Consider the following 21,267-nt stretch of genomic DNA (forward strand, 5'->3'; position numbering starts at 1 on the left):
CTGGGTGTCCGGCCGGGGCCGCGGCCTTTGTTGCTGCCGGCGGTGACATCACTGTCTGGCCTGGCGCTGCCCGGGGGACGCGCCGGGACCGGCGGCGCGTGTCCCGCCCGGGCTTTGTCCCGGCCCTGCTCCCGGGGTTCTGGCAGCATCTGAGCCCCAGTAAGTAACTCTCCCAGCGCACTGGATCGTATTTCCCTCCTTCGTGTGAGGCACCAGCAGGGAAGTGTTTCCCATTGTCGAGTTTTATTCTGTCTCTTGAGAGGATCTGTTAATTTACACCCTGATCACGAGTCGGGGTGGGGCGGAAATAGTAATAATAATAATAATAATAGCCAGGTATTTTCTCTTACCACTTGTCTCCCAGCGGAGGAGAACATGGATGTGGAGGGATGATGGCGTTAACGTGAAGGAAAGCCCTGCTCTTGGCTGCCCCTCCAGGGGGGGGGCTGGGGAAAGGGGCAGAGCTGAACTTGGGGTTGCACTGCTCTGCTCCTGGTCATCCCCATCCCCGTATACAGAAATGATTATGGGCCTAAAGAAGCCATCTACACTAAACAGCTGTACAGCACTAAAAATGCAAACAAAAAAAAAGTGGCAAAAAATGTCAAAAGTGCAGTGGTATAACTGCACATTCTATCCAAGTTTCAAAAGTATTTTCCTGGCTGAGGTAGATATGTTTCAGAGAAATCTATAGAGATGACATTTGAGAGACAAATTCTGGAGGGGGGAGTAATTCAGTAGTTGCAGACCTGGACATAAAATTAACAAAACTACAGGAAGTATTTAACTGGACAGACGTATAATCTACAAATGCTTTAACAAGTTTGAGAATTACAGCCCTGTTTGGGAGCCCCTGAAGTGCTGAAGAAGAGCCCCATATGTAGCAGCCACTCCTGCTGCAGAGAAGCAGCACTTCTGTTGCTTGGCAGTGTGTAGCTGTTTGTTTTGTTTGGGTCCAGAGGCTTAGTACTCGAATAAATTTCCTGATGTGGGGAGGTTTTTTTTCTGTCTTCTAAACTATGTCTGCTGAAGTCTGATAAATGGAAAGTGCCTGGTGGCAGATTAAGTTTTTTTAAAGGTTGTACTGTTCTAAATTAAGCCTGAATTGTCCATGCCATTTAGGAATGCATTGTACTTTTGTCAAATCAACATACAAAGTTTGACTGTTCATGCTGTTTGGTGCATTTACATCTGTGATCCTGGGAAGACCTGTGGAGGGTTTTTACCCCCTTTGAAAACAACCTGTTAGTCTGAATCAAGTATATGTGTTCTGTAAGCCTTCTTGTTTGGATTGCAGTGTAGAGATCTACTCTTCCTCCATCACTGCTCTTTTTAAATTTAAGTTTTTTTAATTAAGAACTTCCTACTCATAAGTATGGATGGCTGACTGAGAAGATAGTAGGCAGTAAAAGAAGTGAGCAGACAGGTATCTGTTATTTAGTAAGTGCATTCATAGCAAAACTGCCCTCTTGGACAGAGCTGTGTAGCACTGGGTGATGTGCCCACAGGTGCATGTCTGTCTCACATGTCCCTGGCTGTCCTGAAATCCCCTCCAGTGATCCTAGCAACTCTAAAGCTTCACCTTAAAGTAGCATTTTGTGTCTCAAATAGTTAAAATTCAAAGCTGGTCTTTCCACAGATCTTTAACGACAGTGGTTGGATGTGATGTTGTGATGGTTGATTGTGATGGAGAAAAGGCCTTACCTACAATATTGTGCAGCATTTGGTGCACTTTGAGGTTGAGGGAATTTATAATTTTGGGTCGTTTTGAGTTTAGAAGATGCACAAGACAGACTCCAAAGGTGGAGAATTCTTTATGCTCTGTTATTCTCTTGTGCTAGCAATAGGACACTCTCTCACTTGAACTTTCAAGTAGCAGCTTGTATTTAGTGTTACAAATGGGAATTTAGGAGTTTTGTCTTTGTCTGTGATAATTACTCCTTTCACAGTGTCTTAACCAGTTTATGAGAATATCTAGACCTGAGGAAGGGAAGCAAGAAAGAAGATAAAATTTAGTTTGTAAAGTACCTTGTGGCAACTAGCAGCGTGTGCGAGAAACTAGGAGATGAAAACTTAAAATCTAACTACTGAAATTTCAGCTATAGAGTGGACATATTTTAGAAGAGAATAAAATCTGGTATGTTTGCTTCTCTTGGGTTTGCTGTAATGATGTGTCAGCTTCCTGACCAGATCTTGCAAGGTATGCAAACTAGGAGGGGGAAGCTTGTTGGGTGAAGAGGCACCAGGTGTAGAAAATGACTTTTATGTCTCTCGTAACTGACTCCTGTATTATTTTGACACTTAAAATACTTTCTCATGTTCTGACAGGATTGTGCTGTGGGCATCCATATGGGAATCTTGTTCAGCCATAATTTTTCTTTAGCTACTTATTTCCAACTGCAAAAAGCACCCCTGGTAATAATTTTGGTAATGCATGTCAAATTTCTGTCATCAGGGAGTACTGTTGAACTGACTGTATAAAATTTCTGCTTCCAAAAGTGAGACTGAAAATTGAATTTGCAGTATGGACACATGGAGTAATGGGAAATATAACTTCCATGCAGTCACTTTGCATATACCTGTCCGCTCTCAGTTTCTGTGGCAGGATGTGTTACAAGCTACAGCAGAAAAGCTTCAGAGAGGAAGCATCTTTTTAAGCCAGTACCTGAGTTAATGAGAACACGGTCCATTAAAACATCAGCCATTTTGCAGTCCATCAAACTTAATGGCTAACATGGGATGTGATTAAAAAAGTGTGTGTTTGTGTGTATGGAGGAAAAGAAGTGATTTCAAGAGTGGATCAACATTTTCATAGACAGGCTAATTTTGAATGCCTCCATTTTAGAACCCAGAAATTACTACTGTTTTTCTAAGTGCTAAGCACATGCAGCTCCATTTTTAACCAGTAAATCTGTGATTAGGAAAGAGTTAGCTTTGGTTTTGTTTTTGCTCAAGTCCTCAAAATTGAATATGCTTTCAAGTTTGTTTTCCTTTTCTGTGTATGACTTCTTCACCATCTGTTGGCAGTATGCCTTCTGCTGTTTTTCCATATAAGTTCACTGTTTTTTTTCCAGTTTATCTTACTTGTAGCAGTTCTTCTCGAAGACTTTATTTAGCAGAACAAATGTGACACTTTTCTTAATCCTTGTCTCCTATTGCAGTTCTTAAGCAGTCCCTTAATAGTTGCAGGAAGTAATATCCTGGTTTGTTAAACTTTGGAATTTGACACAGCAAAGTACAGAATACTTCACATCTTTTCTCCCAAAGTTTCTAAAAAGTGGGCAAAATGCAGTGCAGCCTTCTAAAGCAGATGTATACCACTTGCTAAGTTGAAAGCATGAGAAAAGTATTGATGCTGAACTCATAAAATAATGTTTGATATGTTGATGTGGCTGGTAAGAGTACAAAAATATTTTACCCCTCTACTTGAAGAGATCCAAAGCATGCTCTGGTACTTAGTACCACTCTGTGTTATCTTACAGACCCAGATAAAACGTTTCAGTGGATCTAGTGTTTGTGGTTTGGGTTGGGGTTTTTTGGGGTTTTTTTTGGGTTTTGTTTTGTTTTAATTTTTATTTGGCAGGATTATTTTAAAACCTTTTGTCCTGAATACTCCTTTCATTAGACTGTAGGCACAAAATGAGATGAGAGATCACAAACACGAGCTTAACCCAATGTCGTACTCCCATAATCTTCCAAGAGCCGCTGGGGACAGCAGGTTTTGAAAGAGCAATTTGGGATGTCTCATGGCTTCCCTTAAACTTAGGTTGCTGCAGTAGCCTCCTTGGCCTCCTCTGTTAAGTGAACATTGCCTGTACGCATCGTACCCTCATCCCCATCTGTCTTGTCCTGCTTAGTTCTAGCTGTTCCCAGTGCAGGGAGGTGGCACAGCAGCCTGTGATGAGGGTGGCCCTGGCCCCTAACAAGTTGCCCTCCATGATTCCCTCAGCCTGAGCACAGTGCAGTAGATGCAGCCCCGGAGTGTTGCTTTTCCAAGATGCTGAAGAAGTCCCCAGTTTAAATGAAATAGTTTGCATTTCTGTGGATGCTTGTGTTAGATGTATTTTGCTCAGCAGAGAAACAAAGCTTTTATTATGCTCTTGTCGTGACTTAAGTAATGTATTGCATTGGTTTTCCATTGCTGTCTTCTCAAAGTAATTGGTAATTAATATCATTAAAAGTTGCAAACCAAAATAATTTTGATATAGCAGTTGCACTTGTTCATAGAAACATCCATACAAAGCTCTCTTGGGCTGCAAGAGAGATGATTTATCATCAGCGATTGCAGGTATCTAGCAAGAAGAAAGACAACAGTAGTATTGTTTGGCATTGAGTGATTGTGCAAAGCTGGAACTGTTGGTCGATGTTGGAACAGGATAAGAGGAGGAAAGACATGACGGGAAAACATTAGGGCTGGGATACTGGAGCACCTCTCTTACGAAGACAGGCTGGGAGAGTTGGGGTTGTTCAGCCTGGGGAAGAGAAGGCTCCAGGGAGACCTTAAAGCAGCCTTCCAGTGCCTGAAGGGGCTACAGGAAAGCTGGGGAGGGGCTTTTGACAAGGGCTTGTAGCGAGAGGATAAGGGGTAATGGATCAAAACTGGAAGAGGGGAGAGTTAGGTTAGACATTAGGAGAAAGTTCTTTAGTGTGAGGGTGGTGAGACACTGGAACAGGTTGCCCAGAGAAGCTGTGGAAGCCCCATCCCTGGAAGTGTTCAAGGTCAGGTTGGATGGGGCTTGGAGGAACCTGATCTAGTGGGAGGTGTCCCTGCCTATGCAGGGGGGTTAGAACTAGATGATCTTTAAGGTTGGTTCTAACTCAAACCATTCTGTGGCTCTGTGGTTACATACAGAAAACTAGTCATGAAAGAAGAAAATCAACTACTAAGTTTACTTGCATGTAAGATAAATGAATATATTTAAAAACTGCCCATGCAGTTCTTGCCCTTTTCTCTGCTTGCACTCCATATCTTGTTAATGACCTCTCTGAATTATAGTTGCATTTGTGGATGTGAACTGAAATAACATTCCAGTCCCAATTCCTCGTTTCAGTCCGAATTCCTCATTCCAGTGGAAGCTTCAGAGGGGTTCAAACAAGCGTGTGACTCTGTTGGTTTGTTGCTGGCTAGTGCCTTCTGGCAGCAGTGCCATGGGTGGAAATTTGCTTCAGCACCTCCATCATTTTCCCTTCTCACTGAAGTTGAGAGCTTGCTGCTTGGATGAGAAATGCTAGAGTAAGCTGGTGTGATGTTCTGTGTTTTTTTCTTTTCAAAAATATGCCTGCTTATGCTACCTTATATAACTAATTCTCAGAAATGAACGAGTGATACATTGATATTCTAGATAATATCTCTGTGAAAGACCAAGCACAAAGTGATAAAGTCAATCCAGATATGTAGTTATGATACAATTTAGACAGCTGCATTCAGAGTATCTGTAAGTGCTCCATTTCCAATGGTGCAGTTCTGGTAGATTATTTGTATATGCAAAGTAATAAACACTTTTTAAACCCATATAAGGATATACAGTTAGTTTATCCAGACAGTAATGAAATACATGTATTATGAACATCACTGTAATTACTATCCAAGGTTATTTGGTTAGTAAACAATATGCCATGACCTCTTACTCCTTCCATGTCTGAAAAAGGCAGCAAGTTGTCTAGAGAATTTTGTTGCTGGTAATTGGTGCAGGATGGAAGGTTTCCTGAGGGTGCAAAGTCTGACTTCCTTTCTAGATAACAGTTAGAAAAAACTGCACCTGTGTTTCTTGTCTTAATGCATACTGGTTTCAGCATAGGCTGCCATCTATCATTTTACTAGTGAAGAAAGCTGGGGGAGCAGTGGGAGAAAAAAGGAAGGCAGACAAACCTGAAAATAAAGATACCAGATGGTGTCACAGAGTGAAGTAACTTTGATCTTGAAAATACCCATTAATAAACTGGTTTTAATGAGTATTTTAATGAATATTGGCTGAATATTGTAATTTGTTGCCTGCTTAAAATAGATTTTTAACTCCAGTTGTTTATAAATTAGACATGGCTAGAGGAAATGGGAAGTGTATGCTGATACTTGAGTTCTCTGTTATTGTCTTCAAATTTTGAAAATTAGTCAGCTTCTAGACTCAGAGTTGTTGAGTTGGCAATTGGTTAAGATCTGTTCCTAGCATTTTGGCCAGAAGGTTTTCCAAGAGGAATTTTTGAGAGAATAGGATATGTTTATAAGCGTATTTGTTGGAGTGTTGCTTGCTGTTGTAGATGGATTTCTGCAATAAATGTTTTAAGATGAATCAAGATGCTAGGCAAGGTCCCTCCCTGTCTGCTTGTGTCCCTGTTCATCACTTAAAGGAAAGCAGCTTGGTTTAATGAACACTTCTTCAGACACTGGTAATATTTGTGGTCAAACTGGTTGCAGAGTGTAGGGTCAAGAAACTAAAAATAACACCAGTTGCTTGTGACAGATTTGTGTCTTCCAGTCTTTGTGCCTGTCCTTGTTTTTGCTTTCCCACAGACACATGAGGAGAAACATATTTATACTTTGAAGAGGTAATGGTCTGTGGAATAGACTAAAACAAATCAGCCATGACTTTTATATGAGCTCATGAAACAGTTCCTAAGAGACCAAGGAATTAAAAAATGAGCAGGTTTTTAGGGATGTCCTAACTGAGTTAGAATAAAACCTCTCCAGGGAAAAAAGATGAAGAGTCACCATTCCTTTGACTCTAAAATGCAAAGGAAGCTTCAGTCTTGATTTAGACCAGTGAGAAGAATTTGTCTTGACACTGGGAAGGTCTCAGCAGTGAAGATGAGTCTTGCTTTGTGAAGGTAGGATGTGTTTCTGTAGAAGATGCTATCTTGCTTGTCATTCTGCCAGCCTCCTAGGGGGTGGCCATAGCAGGGACCTATCCCAGCAGAGCTAGAGTTGACGTGTAGCTTCTTGCTGCATAAAACTGCACTCTGGGCTTCAACCAAAAAAAACCCCAACAAAACAACTCGCCTCCAAACCTATACAAAGCCCCCCAAATCTACCAAAAAGTCACTCTAGCAGCCATAGCATAAGCATTCTTAATTCAGCCTTCTGCTTAGTTTGTAGCTTTTAACAAATGACATAACTGGTCTGTGCTTTAGTGTCCTGTAAAGGAGTAATAAAGTTTATCTTTAGTGCAGGCGTGCTTAGTAATTTAATTCCTCTTTTTAAAGGGTTCCATGATAATTGGATTTTCATAAAATAATGTTCTTCCATTATAAAATGAACCTCTGCAGGAATTTATTACAAACTTGCTGCTGTAGAGAGGGAGCTTTATCAGAAGATCTGTTTAAGGCTATAGATAAGTCTCCTATAATCTGTTTTGGAATCTGATAGTTCAGCATTTATTTGGCAGCCTGCGTTCCAGTTGCTCAATTAGTAGGAATGAAGAGGCCATGAAGATGGTATTAAGAAATCTTGCCTAATCAGGATGATGAATCTTCCTTATGCTGGGAGATTGTGCATTCCTTCAGGCAAGCCAACCCAAACAAGCCTTGCTGCCCTCCCCAAAATCTAGGACCACTGGTTCATTTCGGCGATCAGCAGCTGTGGCTGGTCCTACATCTGGACTTCGATTTCTGAACCACAGAAAATAAACCAGTTTTATGTTTTGAAGAGATAATGATCTGTGGAATGGACTGAAGCAAATCAACTGTGACTTTCCTATGAACTAATGAAACAACTTCCAAGAGGCCAAACAGTTATAGGGAGCTGTTTAATCTACCAGCCCTCCGTAGGAATCTTCTGGCTGCTCTGTTTCTCCTCAGTGGAGAAAAAGAAAGTCAGGATGGCAGTGGCGTAAAAGCTGCTGGGCCACGATCCTGTGGCATGGACAAACAGCAGATGCATGCAGGAACTGGAGGAGAAGATAAAAGATATGTCCTTTCAGCTGCAGTTGTGTCAGCCAAATCACAACCAGCTGGTTCATCACACTGGGCATTTCTGCTGACCCACCAGGGCGCTCACGCCTGCTCTGCTTCGCATGCCTGCACGCCCTGTCGTGTCAAGAGCTGGGCTTATATTTGAGCCTTCTCATCCTGCCTCTGTTTTTAGCCACTGGTTTAGTGTAGGGATGATGTAGACCTGAGGTGCCTGAGGCAGGACTGAAACTGTGGGAGGAATAAGAGAAACTGTGACTCAGGAAATTCAGTTCCTCCCTTAGCCCCAGCATGCAGCGATGAATGTGCAGACTATTATCCCTGCAATACTGAAACTTGTTTCTCTTGATGGTATTTTTTGGATGCTGGAGAGGCCTCTGTGCTCTCTCATCTGCTTTTTTCCCCACTCGGAGCAATTAGTATTTCCAGAGGTATAGTTCAGAAGCAGAACTTGTATGTGCTTCACTGAGCTCCAAGGCCAAATGTCCATGCAGGGATAACCTCATTCTCAAAGACAAAGCTCAATTGGCTGGCAATGCTGAGTTTTCTGGAGCTTGGGATTATAGTTAGCCCATGTGCCATTAGAGGGAAGTCCTAGAAACATTAAGGAAACTCTGGGTTTATGACTAATAAAATTTAATGAAGTCCAGTGGTAAGCAAAAAATAAGTTACTGCTGGTTTGGACAAAAGGAAGGAATCTGCTATCCTGCAGTTACAATTAAAGCAGTTAAATTTACCAGATCCTGCCAGTTTCTAATTTTTGTCCTGACAAAACTGCTTTAAAAAGTCAGACTAAAATATAACCCATAAATATATACTTGGACAGTAGTTCTATGTTATAGATAGATAGCTGTAGAGACTGTAAAGTTTCCCTGTAGTCCTCACCACTATCGCTCTGTATGGCTCTCCTGAGGATTTATGTACAAGCTCTAGCCAGAAGGAAATGAAGCAATATTTATTTGACTTTATTTATTCCCATAAGATGAATCTTGGTAGTGGAGGATCCAAATATCTTATGACGCAGTGTGTGGATGTTGGAGGATTGGATGAGGCCGGGTGCTTTTGCCCTTTCTGTTTCAGAGCTGCAGGAGACTTATCTAAGAGATCAAAGTGCATCAGATTCCATTCTTTCAGTATCTAAGGGACAGTATAATGCATGACTACTCTGGGACGATGCCCATGTCTGACTTATTCATCATTGTAATTAAACCCAGATACAGAGTTTATTCTGTGCACTGAACATTTATCACAGCACGTTATTATCATGGTTGTCGAAATCTGTGATTCAGACATTGTATAATTTTGCAGTGTAGATTAAGACCCGTGTTTATTTTGCCTGAATACATTAATTTTATTTCAAGTTCAGAAAAGGAAGGGATTGCTTTCAGCTTTTGAGCAAACAGGTGCAAGCATTGCTGGACTACAGACATACCAAACTGCTAAACTGGTTTGGTCTGTGCTACTGCTTAATAGACAGTGGTGAACTGCTATTTTCAGTGGAACTGTATAAAAGTCTCAGATCAACAAACTAATGCTCAAAATTCAGATTTAGTTAAGAATGCTGAAATTAAGATTTTAACACCTGTAGACTTTGTTTTATAATAGTACTTGGTTAATTGCTATTGCCAGTTTCTGATGTTTCCTGATTTCCTGGTTGTTCTGTTTGTGTTGCAGTTGCATCCATGAATCTTCGATTTAGCTTATGAAATATGAGTAAGTCATTGCTTTAGTGTCTGTTTCACAAATTCACCCGTTTTTTCCCACCTCCCAGAAGAAGCAAGATGACCCAGGTTTAGAGCTTCCTGGGGAAAAGTTCACTTTACCATATATGTAGCTTCTGCTGAAGTGTCTTTATGGAGTTGTCACCTACTCTGAGATGATGAACTGAGGAGAAAAGCACTAAAGGTTTAGGCTGAGGTAGGAAAGAAGGTTTGTTTTTTTGTTTTTTTTTTTAATTACCTTTTTGGTGAAGGTCAGATGTCCCAACTCCCAGCTGAAATATACAGAACTTCTTGTCTCTGTGTCTCCTCCATGTGCTGTGGCTGATTAACAACCAATTACCTCTTGGTTAATGAGTGAATTGGATGATGCCTTCATGCTGGCAGGAGTTTCTGCAGTGGACTCTGGACGTGGTATCCTGGGGTCAGTGTGTTCTTTGCTCTAGTTGGATCATACAGATGAAGGTTCCACCAAGATGGCACTGCTGGTGTGACAGTATTGTTATTGAAAAGCAAAAACTGGGAAAATGGTTGTAGCAGCTATGTAACAGATCCTGCCAAGCAGGCTGTTGGTGTTGAGGGATCAGACAAATGTTTCCACCTTGGGGTAACAAGTCAAACAGGGAAGAGTTCTATAGTCTGGGGGAAATTAGTCCATACCTTTGTCAGCATAAGGTGTTTTTTAAATATAGGAGGGTTTATCTGAATCAGTGTGTCAGCAACATGAGCTGTTTGTGCTTCTGCGGCTTTTCTGGAGAGAGAAGGGTACTTTCTGTATTCCTAAAGAAAGTGCTGTTGTCTGACACCACCAAATAACTCCTTCCCTGGGACCTCACCACACCAGGAACATTGGTGCCTCTGTTTTGGGTTGTGTACACATCAGGCACGTGGGGAAACTGGCATCAGTGTTCATTCAACTTGATTTGAGGCAGGAGTCTGCTCCAGCACTTAGAAATAATGACTTTGGCAGACACTGCTTGGGAGTGAAGGCAGCTGAGGCCAACAGAGAGACTCAGGGACATCTCAGTGTTCAGCAGGCCATGAACTGAAACCAGGCAAAAATGCAGCTCCTCATGATCCGCCTTGTGTGCATCCATGTATCTGGCACAGGGTGGTCTGATCTAACTTCACTTTTCCCTCCTGTTTTCCTCTCGCAGCCACATGCTTCACAGGCTGTGGTGCTTATCTGATCCTCTCAGTGAGTCAGCTCATACCTTTTCAAGTGTCTGAAATGTTGTGGGTTTTTTTTATTCTTACTTCCTCCTGTCAGCTTAGTGAACCAAACTGACTTCCTGTCAGTTTATTTATCTGCACTCTTAGCAATCTATATATTGCATCTTACTTACTGACATCTCTGGAAAGGTCTAAAGGTGTCAGGTGTTCGATGCAAGCTGTTACCACCAAGTATTACAGGAGTTTCGGCTTCTCCGTGTTTTAATTAAGGATATACTGGGACTTAACTGGATACCAGAGCATGCACAGAATGAATGCCTGATACTGGTTTGGGCAGTGAGTGTATTTGGGAATTACCTGTACATGAAGTGCAGTCTAAAGGTGTCATTTCTAACTTCAGTGGGGTGATGATTCAATTGGAGGGATTTTGCTGCTTCAGGACAAATCTCTGATGTAGACAAGGCCTTAGTTCTGTTTTTCTTAAATGTGATCTTTCTGGTTTAAAAAAAAAGTCTTAACAAAACATAAAAAAATAATATAAACCTGTCTACCACAACTTCCATTAAAGACACTTTCCTCAACCTTTTTCTTTTTTAAAGACACTTCATTAATGTTGCCTAACAGTTCATGAGTAGATTTGGTAAATGCAGGAATGGGTGAGGACTTTCACAGCCTGTTCATGTTGTGCAGCAGACTGTGATATCCCTTGGGATAGAGCTGACTACAGTAACATCATTCATCTGCATTGTGGGGTGCTGCTCTGCCTCTTTCCTCACACAAGCCTTCCAGTATGACTCCATGGATGGTTTCCAAAGTCTGAACATAACTTGGCAAGCTTTGTCACTTCTGTTAGGAGTTTGATTACCTTTGTGCATATGTATGTGAGGACTTGACAGTGTATGTGGCTTTTAATTTAACAGCCTCCCTGTTGTCTAAAACGTTCAAAATTAAGAAATTATAGAACTCTGCAAGAGCAGATGCTAAGCTGCCCACCTCAATTTGCTTGTCCTGTTGTGGCTCCCTGTGCTAGTTTGGTGCCCCTCAGGAGAGGCCATGAGTTTTCTATTATTGAAGTCAGTTTTATTTACAGCAAATAGAGAGACAAAACCCTATTTTAAGAAATACACTTGAGCAGCAAATCTTCTTCATGCATCTGCTTATACAGTGTCACCAACCCTTGTCAATTCTGTGACCTTGTTGGTCACTGGTGAGCAAGCAGCACAAGTGGGTTTGTAAAGCTGGGCATTTCAGAATGTGCTAAAAGTTCCTACTAGCATAGAGTCAGCAGAACAAACTTTATAAAGGTCTTTTTTTTTTTTTTTTCAGCCCTGCCATCTCTCCTGCTTCTACCTTAGTTTGTGCTGCTAGAAAGAGGGTTTGGCCAAGAACCTTTGTGCTCCTGCCATTGGTGTGTTCTATCAGTGAGCTATTGAAAACCTAGCAGAGATCAAACGAGAACTGCTAATGGAACATTATTTTGCCCAAATATTCCTTCTCTAACTTGTAAAGCTTTTGTTTTGTTAGTATCTTAAGCTTGCAGGTGCACCCACTTACGGCAGTGTCTGCAGATGTTTAAAACTGCCTCAAGAAAATGAGGCTCAGATTTAATGAGCATTACCTTCAGTATTTTATTTAAGTGAGCTTCGAGTTAAGTATGACAAGTGTTATTGCTCGTTGTGCTGCATGATAGATTATATTAGTTTGGATAGGAGCCCTGTTCGGTCCAGTGTTGGAGATTGCAAATTTACAAATGTGTGAATTAGACTGTTTTCTGGAATCTGAACAAGGTGATATTCAGATAGTTATGCTTAAGCTCAGTGAAGTTCTTTTCTGCAGATACTGTGTGATCTTATAAGACACTGGTCAGCTCTGCCCTTATTTTTCTTACAGGGGATCCTCTTGTGATCAACCAAAAACTAAGGCTCAAGAAGCTATTTCACTTTTTTGGTTTGTTTATGGGAAATTTGCTCCTGTTATTCTTGTACCAAACAGATCTTCAGCTGCTTTTGTGATGTCTACTCTTATTTAAAAATCAGTCCCATATTCCTTTCAGCCTTTGTTTTTTCTAGGCTGATGTTTCTATCTTAGTTTATTAATGGATATGATATCCAAGTAACTTGTTTTTTCTGCAAAACAAAATCTGTCTCATCCATAGTCAGTGTGTGGGGGGGAAGATTAAAGCAGGGTATATTTTAAGTGACTGAGGGATCACTGACTGACTGCTCAGCATCTTGCAGAGAATTTTGTCATGGTGACTGGTAATGAAAGTCATAGACAATATTTACATTAAATCTGCAGCTCAGAAGTCCAAGGGACAACCACCTTTTCATACTCTCCTAGCCTTTATCCTCTCTCATTGGAGTAAACCTTTCCAAACCATGCTGAAGACCTCACCAGGAATGCTGTGTTGTGCATGTAATGATACAAAAAAATCAGGACCAGGCCTGTTTCAAGGCTAATTTCTGTACAAAGCTTCAGCAGAGCAAAGAGAATTTCTTTAACCTTATCTGCCAGTCTGAAATTGCTCGGTAGGGAACTTGCTCTGTGGCTTGGCTCATTTTTGCCAGAATTCATGGAGAAAACCATGCCAAGCCCTTTTCTGTTCCCTAAGAAATATCTAGAGCTGCCACTCTCCCAAAATTATTGGGAGACTTCCTGATGCAAAACAACAAATGGAAGAACAAAAAAATTGCTGCACTAATTTATATTCATGCCTTCACTGTGTTGGAGATGTGCCTATAGGAAAGGAGCTATCCCAGATAAAGACAGGAATTCAGAATAATCTGGCTACCTTGCCTGTTTGGTTCAGAAATTACTCAAAAAGTTTGAGTATGCCTAGGGAAGCACCTTCACTGACTTCACTTAACCACAGCAGTGCAGAAGGAGACAAAATTAGTTTAGTCCTGCAGGTCCTCAGACCGGGAGGAGAAGTGGCACTAAATGCCTTTTGCTTCCCAGACTACACTTGTGGATCTCCTGCCTCTTGGAGATGCACTTCAGGTGGGTGTCCTTTTGGTGAGTGTATGATGAGCTATAAAAAAAATAAATCTAGAAAAGTATCTACAATATTTCTGTAGTAATTGATGATAATGCTAATAAAGTTAAAACGAGAGCAAGAAGATTTCCACCTTTTTTTTGTCTTCTCTTCCAGCCATTACAGTTAGTGCTGTAGTTACACTCTAATGTCTCCCAAGGTAAGAAGGCATATTCTAGACTAAATGTCATTAATTAAAACTAAAAAACTCCCAGGGCTTTCTTGATAGCTGTTTTGCTGTGGCTGTATGTATATTTTTTGGACACTGTGACATACTGAATACCTCCAGCTTTACTGTCTCAAAGCTTTCTGCTTATAGCTCACTCTTATCCATTAGGGTGTTTTGTCATGACTGCAGTTTGTGTTTGTATAAACTGGAAAAACTTACTTTAGTGATCCTGTGGGTTGTAGCAGGGCATGGTTATTCCTCCCTAAAGATTGAGGCAGGAGACTACAGTAAGTAGAAGTATTTCTTTATATCTTCATAAGGCCTGAAAGAGTGTTGGTAATGTAATGTTAATGACATTAGGCTTTCATTTCTGCCTCTAAGGGCAGAAATAATACTTAACTCACCTATAGTAGAGTTACACTTTGGTGCAGGGCCTGAGGAGTTTCCTCCAATCTGTGTCATTTGAAGTATTTGAAAGTCACGGGTAACATTCTTAGTTAATTAGTGCTTTTAGATTTGTGCAGGTAACCTTTGTATTCCCATGTAATCTTCTAAACACCAGCTCTAAACTGATCATATCTATGACTGTAGTAGCTGTTCCAGGCTTCTGGTGCACGTCCCACATCAGGAAAGATCCCTCATTGCGTATGGATGAGCTCAGGCTGGAGATCTTCAGACTTTGCAGCTGCTCTGTGCTCTCACATGGGCGAGCTGGGTTGAAATGGGCTTTTGTCTTTGAACCAGTCAGTCCATATTCAGAAAAATGACCTCTCTGTATTCGTGTCCTTCCTCTCAAACAGCTGTCTGTTTTTCTGAGATTTTGTAGCAGCCTGAGCCTTAATTTGGGCAAGTGCTTAAGTAGGTGCTTGAGTGCTGCGTCCCTGGCACTGTGGAGGTGACATATTGGCCAGTGGTGGGCCTGGTCCTGCCCAGCCCTTCGCTGTGGTGGCTGCAGGGTGTGTGCTAAGGCAAACCACCCTGTCCCTGACACTGAACTCATGGCTCCATTAAAAATCCTTACCAAGTGTGCCACTGGAGTGGGAGTGGGGGACATGTGTAGATCTTACTGTCTGGTACTTGCAGTCAGCAGGAGGAGTCTGTTGTGGAAATCTCAACTTCTTCAGAAAGACAGTTGCAATGTGAACAAAGCTTTTGCCATCTTCCTGGGAGCTGGGGTAAGCAGGGAACCTGCCTAACAGTGTTGAGTTTTTTCTCCATCCCATTGGGGTCGAACACTGGGACAGAGCTGAGGCAGCTGCAGAGCCTGGGCTGGGCTCCAGGTTCCCCTTCTCCTCCTGTGCCCTTGCAGAGCCTTGGACCTGCTGCAGTTCCCCATTGAAACCACCTCTGCTGAAACTAGCACAGGTGATTTTGGTGTGAAACCAGCAGAGGCAAGCTCCAAAGAAGAGTATTTAAAAAAAATACCACAGACTAAAAATATTTATTAGGCAGGTGGTTGCTTATACAGTTAGTGAAGGACCTTGTACCTTACTCATCCATGAAACTAGATGTGTGTGGCTTGTCCAGCTGGCTGCATGTCTCATATGTAGCAGTAAAGTGAACATGTCTTTTCTAGTGTCAAAGGAAAGCCCAGATGCTCATTGAACTGTCTCTGTGCATTGAAAACCCTAAAATAAGTAGGAAAAAAACACATTCTGGAAATATTTTGCTTGCATAACCAACTCCTTTGAGAGCTATTTATGATTTTTCTACCTGTCCTTGGCACAGGCCTCTTTTCTGTTAGAAGAGGTTTGACAGTTGCATGAGATCACACTTGGATTCCTGCCCTGTGAGCTAAAAACGCAGAGTCACTGCTTGTGAGGACAAGACTTGCTGGAAAAAATAGAAGTGTTGCCCTTGTGTTCACTGCTAATACTGCATTAGAAAGTGGAGCTTCGTCAGGCTTTAGTGTGCTTTAATGTTCATACAGTCATTCCTTGCTTTTAGATAGAGCACTGCTTAAAAAAAAACCCAAAAAGCAGACCAAGAGATCTAGTAATAATTGTCTAATGCCTGAGACATTCCTTTAGGATTAATAAATGACCGGCTGAGATGAGCTGATAGCTTGAATTGGTGCCTCTGGCTGTTTACTGCTGCTGCTCATTAACTTGAAGTTGAAATAATTAATGTTATTATCAAATGATGCTAAGCAAATAGCTGAGTCTCATTTTTGGGTGTGTTCATTCTCACTGAAGTGGGCGATGGCAGCGAGTGTGTGCCTGGGAGAGGTGACCGTGTCGTTAGGATGCGGAGGTCAGGGCTGCGCTGAAACCTCGAGTACAGCCCCGTGTTTCAGGGTGCTCTTGGCACCTCAATGCAAACCCCCTTTCCAGCTTCAGCTTCAAAAGGAATCATAGAAATTCCCCCACGGATTACTCAGGATCTGGTGAAAGGGAGGAGCCATTGGCTGGGTGGGCACTGGAGACATCCTTGCCATCATTGTCATCAACACCTTGGTGTTGGTGACACTTGGGACAGCTGCACACCAAGACTTGTCCCACAACTGAGGTGCCTTAAGGTGTGGCAGGTGTCCTGTGTATCCTTCACATACATGAGGCTTCATCTACCTGTGGCTTTCTAGCCGGCTAATGCAGAGGCATGCTTAAAAAAAAGCCGTGGTTAAGCTGTTGCAAAACGCAGCATTGATTATATCCTTTAATTGGCCTCAGAAAGCCTCCTGGCTGCCTCTGCACAGCCCAGTCCCCTGCTGCCCTGCCTAGGCTGAGATGTCAAGCCACATACCTGGATCTTAGGTGCATTCACTCTATGACAGACATTTGCATGCTATTAAGAAAATAAAAAGGCCTGTGGATCTGAGTGTACCATCAAACTGCCAAGGTGTGGCAGTTTCCTGCTTGAGCAAGCATTCATTATTAAGGATGGTTTTGTTAGAAAGGTAATTAAAGTATTTCAGATTGAGTACAAAATTATGATCAAGTGAAGTACAACACAAGATTCCTGAGTTTTGAAACAAACCCTGCTGTCATGGGCTGTTTTGCTGACACGGTCTCAAAGCAGGTGCCCCATGCCAGCAGTTTCTCTGCTGCAGGTTTTCTTGCTCTGTGATTATGCAGACCCAGCTCATCACCAGCCCCATCTGCTTTTTGAAGCTTTTCTGCAATAGGATGTGGACTGTTAACACTCTACTCCCCCAAGTCATTTATCCTCAGTAGAGAAATCTGTTTTCTCTCCTCTCTTTATGGTTTGGCCGAGTTTTGCGTGTTGTGAGTTCTGCTCTGCCGAGTCCCTGTTTGCTCTGAGGCCTGATGGAAAATTCTCCATCAGGTTTCTTCTTGGCTCACCTTGCTGGAGGGAGCCAGTTGCTAGCCCACCTTCCAGGGCTAGTGTAACTTGGTTGTGATGCTCTGCCTCATCAGATGTTCTTTACCCCTTCTCTGGTGAAGGTTCCTGTCAGGGTTTGCAGAAGCCTTCTCCTGTGTTGCTTCTTCTGTGTATTTTCATCGGGTGTCACACTGTATCTCTATAAGAGGAACTGGTGACCCCTTAAAAACCTCCTTTTTGGTGCTTGCTTACAACTGTGTGGCTCTTGAAAAGTATTTTGTGTTGTCACCTAGGATAGTACATCAGGGGTAGATAATCTGAGATAGTTACTTTTTATCTGCCCATTTGTTTTCATTATGTGTTACCTCTTATCTGAAGCTAAACTGATACCTCCCAGAAGACCCATACGTGGGGGTGGTGTTCCCATTCCAACTGGGGCTATTGTGTTGATTTAAATGCTGTTTTAGGAACTTGGTCTATGAGGAGTTGCATTTGATACGATGGTTTTGCATGTGAGTTGAAACTTGCTTTAGGTAGAGCTGTTAAATTGTGTGCTGGGTAACCCTCTGTGCCCAAGGAGGGTGCCTGCTGTGTCACTGAACAGTAACACTCGGATAACACCATATTCTGAGCCTAGAGATAACATCATTTGTCAGTGGATTTCACTGGTCTTTTGATATCCTACTCACTAGATACGTTTTCTTAAATACATTCCTAGTTATTTATCTGCTATATGCTGTTCTTAGCTCAAACTAGCACCTGTAAGTATACATATGTACATCTTGTATTTACACATAGGAATACAGCCTGTATGTATAGTTCAGCAGTTCTCTCCTGATTGATTGCTCATATCTTTGGCTTATGTGTATTTTGGTATTTACTCCCTGTTTTGGCCCTTTGTCCCCAGCCTTTCCTCTTGGCTAATTAAGGCTGATTTCTGTAATTTTGCCATCTTGTTCCTGAAGTACTCAGAAGGGCAGTTTTTTCCTAGAATTGCCTCGAAGCTGACCCCATTCTTGCCAAAAGATAAGTTTTAGCACTCTTGCTATTTTTTAAGTGTTTGGAGTTAGGATTTCATAACTGGCTGAGGTCCCTGACAGGGGCACTCCTCCATTTATCTCTTGGCTGCCTCTTTCCAGCTTTTCAGTGGCTGTAGCTATCGCACAGTTGGTGGTAATGGCTTGTTTGCTGTTCATGAGGTGAAGAGTCAGATCAGTGTCCTCTCAGCCAGTGACTAGAGCCAGTGCAAGGGCAGTGGCAGCACCCATGCCTCAGAGGCAGCACAGTTTTAGACCAGCTGGAGTCAGCTGCACTCGAATTCCCAAATTCCCTGGAATGGCACCAGGAGGTAAGCAGTGTTTGTGTGTGCTTAGCTTGGCTACACTGAGTTTGAGGGTTCAGTAGCCTGTTCAGAGCATGGTGTGCACCATTACTTGTTCTTAGGGCATTACACTGCCCACCTGAAGCCACCTGTGTGCCTGTCCTCTCCATTGAGTGCCTGCATGCCCAGCAATCCATACCAAGCCCTTCATGGGAGGCACTTGCACGGAGTTGTCCGAGTGATGCAATGCTTTGGGGGTTATGGGAGGGTAGATTTGAGCTAAGCTTCTGTCTCAGGAGCATGTGCAAGCTTAAGCTTTTTTGTCTTCTGTACCCTGAGGTGAGTCAAAGCCTCTGAGTGAGCAGTTTGGGTGCATGTGCATGGAGGATGGTGTCTGGGACAAACCACATGTTTCTGAGATCATGGGACAAGCAGGGCAGATGGTGAGCAAGCTCAGGAGTGCTTCCCCATCTCTCGTGGTTGAATGTAGCCTCCAAAAAACATGTTAACCAGGTTCTTTTGTTTGGGGTGTTCTTTTTCATTTTTGCTTCCTGCTAGCAAGCAGTTCCACAGCAGTAAGTTAATGGGACACAATAGGTTCACTCTGTACCCTTCAGCAGAGGAGACAGAGATGTTTGTTTTCAGCCCCTTCCACTACAGGACCATTTTTTTTCTTCCCAAAACCTCATGTTTTTATTTATTGTTAAATCTGCTCCTCATTTCTCCAGTCTTGCTTGAATCATACAGCACTATAACAGCTGTCGGCGCTTGCCAGGCGTAAGAAGGGGTTTCTGCAAAGATAACCACTTGGCGTAAGGAGGAGAGAACATGTACCCATAATGCAGATGTTGTGGTTTGCTTGTGGGGGTAGGATGATCCACATACATGTGTTGTTTTTCTACCACCAGCTGCAGAAGAAATGACTACTGGCCCCTTCTGCTAGATTTTCTCCTTACCCAGCTGCTTTGGTTTGTAGTCCTTGGGGTGTGCAGCTCTCAGGAGGCTGTGTTTTGTGCCTGAGTGTCCCTAATTTGATGTTTAGGGCAACTGTTCTTCCCTGGCTTTGCTCACTGCAGCAGCTTGACAGAAAAGCATGACTTTTTTGTAAATTGTTTATGAATCTTATCCCTCTCTATAGAAAAATAACCTATTAAAGTAAACTTGCTAGGAGCTGTAATAAGAGGACTTGGTTATATTTCAGAAGTTGTAGCCTGATGCTGTAAGTGGAGCTGTCAGTTGGGCTTTCTGGAGAGATGGAGTCAGTTCTCTGGTGGGCAATTAGATGGTCTGGGATGTGTTGGTGTATGTGCTTTCCCCTTCCTGCAGAAATTCACACCCTGCTGGTTTGATGGGATCACTGGAGAAAGGCACAAGGGCAGCTAAAACCCATGCAAAGCTGGTGAACAAGAATTCAGCTAGTGAAACTGTACCCAAGAATATGACCCTTGAGCCAGAGAAACCTGCTGTGCAGCCTGGAAATCTAAAAACTGTCTGGTTGTGTCAGGAGTGTGTGCTTCCAGGGATTAATTACTGCTTTTTAATTACTGCTTTTCCCCTACAACTGCTTCTTACTAATCTTTTGTATTTAGGTTTGCACTGATGGTTAATCAAATTACAGAGCAGCAGGTGATTTCCATCTGCCAGGTATGGCTGGGTTTGCACTCGCCAAGCTGAAAGGGGCACCACAGAGTATTTACCTGGCAGTAGGTAGGTGTCTTTTTGGTTTTGTGTGACAGCACAGGTAAGAAGCTTGAAAACGTCCCTTTCTCTAGTAGTCCTTGTCACTGACTGGAGTAAAGCAGCAGGCAGGATACATCTAGTTTGTACTTCCTCTCTCTCTGCCTGCAGCCCTGGTTTTGGTAGCAAAGCTGACCTCAGGGGACATGACGTATTTTAAGAGTTGGCAGCCAGGACTCACTCTCTTTGATGGTTGCTTATCTTTTCCAACTCTTCAGATTTCTCTCTCAGTAGTTTCAGTGGAATAATTGTGAAAAAGGCAAAGGACGATTTTGCAGTTTTAGGAATGAATGAGGCCAGGCCCTCAGTGTGGAGCCACTGTGGAGTTAAAAAAAAACAAACAAACCCAGACATCCTTCTGAAATGGTGTCTGACTGAAACGGCGTGGTGCTGCTGCTGAGTTGGGGTTGACAGCTGGGGAGATGCTGTGCAGATTCTGCAGGTTCTTCTCCTCTGTTACAGACCATTTCTTGTCTGTTGTTACATTCATTACTGACCATATTTACAATGCACAATTCCTACCGCTCCAGGTGGGAAAAGTCTATGTACCTGAGAATATTCCTAGTGCAGAGGGGTCCTTGCTGGGTTTTGGAGCCTTCCCCTCCTACTGGCTATGGAGCAGGAAGATGCTAGGGCATGCTTTTATTTCTGTATGAAAATGATCTATTTAGTATTTAAATGAGAAAACTTTAAAGGAAAAACTGAGATGTAAAATTTTGTATGTTGTGGGTTTGGTTTTTGTGTCTGTCAGTGCTGTCAAACTTATAAAGGAATAAATAGATCAAACAAAGTAAAAGTAAAGTGATTTTGTTTAAAATGGTGATGAACAGTTAAAGTAGCTTTCTCTAGCAAGCAGTAGCAGAGCAATCCATTAATAAATCTTAAATTAAGTATAGATTTATCAGCCTTAAAGTTCCACATGAATTAAACA

The 21,267-nt window shown here is 42.3% G+C and overlaps 1 protein-coding gene across 1 annotated transcript in view; it reads left to right on the top strand.

Annotated features, from left to right (window-relative positions):
- The window catches only part of RNF11 (ring finger protein 11), a 31,391-nt gene that overhangs the window by 876 nt on the left and 9,248 nt on the right, over positions 1 to 21,267 (top strand). The window lies entirely within an intron of this gene.

The sequence above is a fragment of the Apus apus genome, chromosome 7, assembly GCF_020740795.1.
Source record: "Apus apus isolate bApuApu2 chromosome 7, bApuApu2.pri.cur, whole genome shotgun sequence".
NCBI lineage: Eukaryota > Metazoa > Chordata > Aves > Apodiformes > Apodidae > Apus > Apus apus.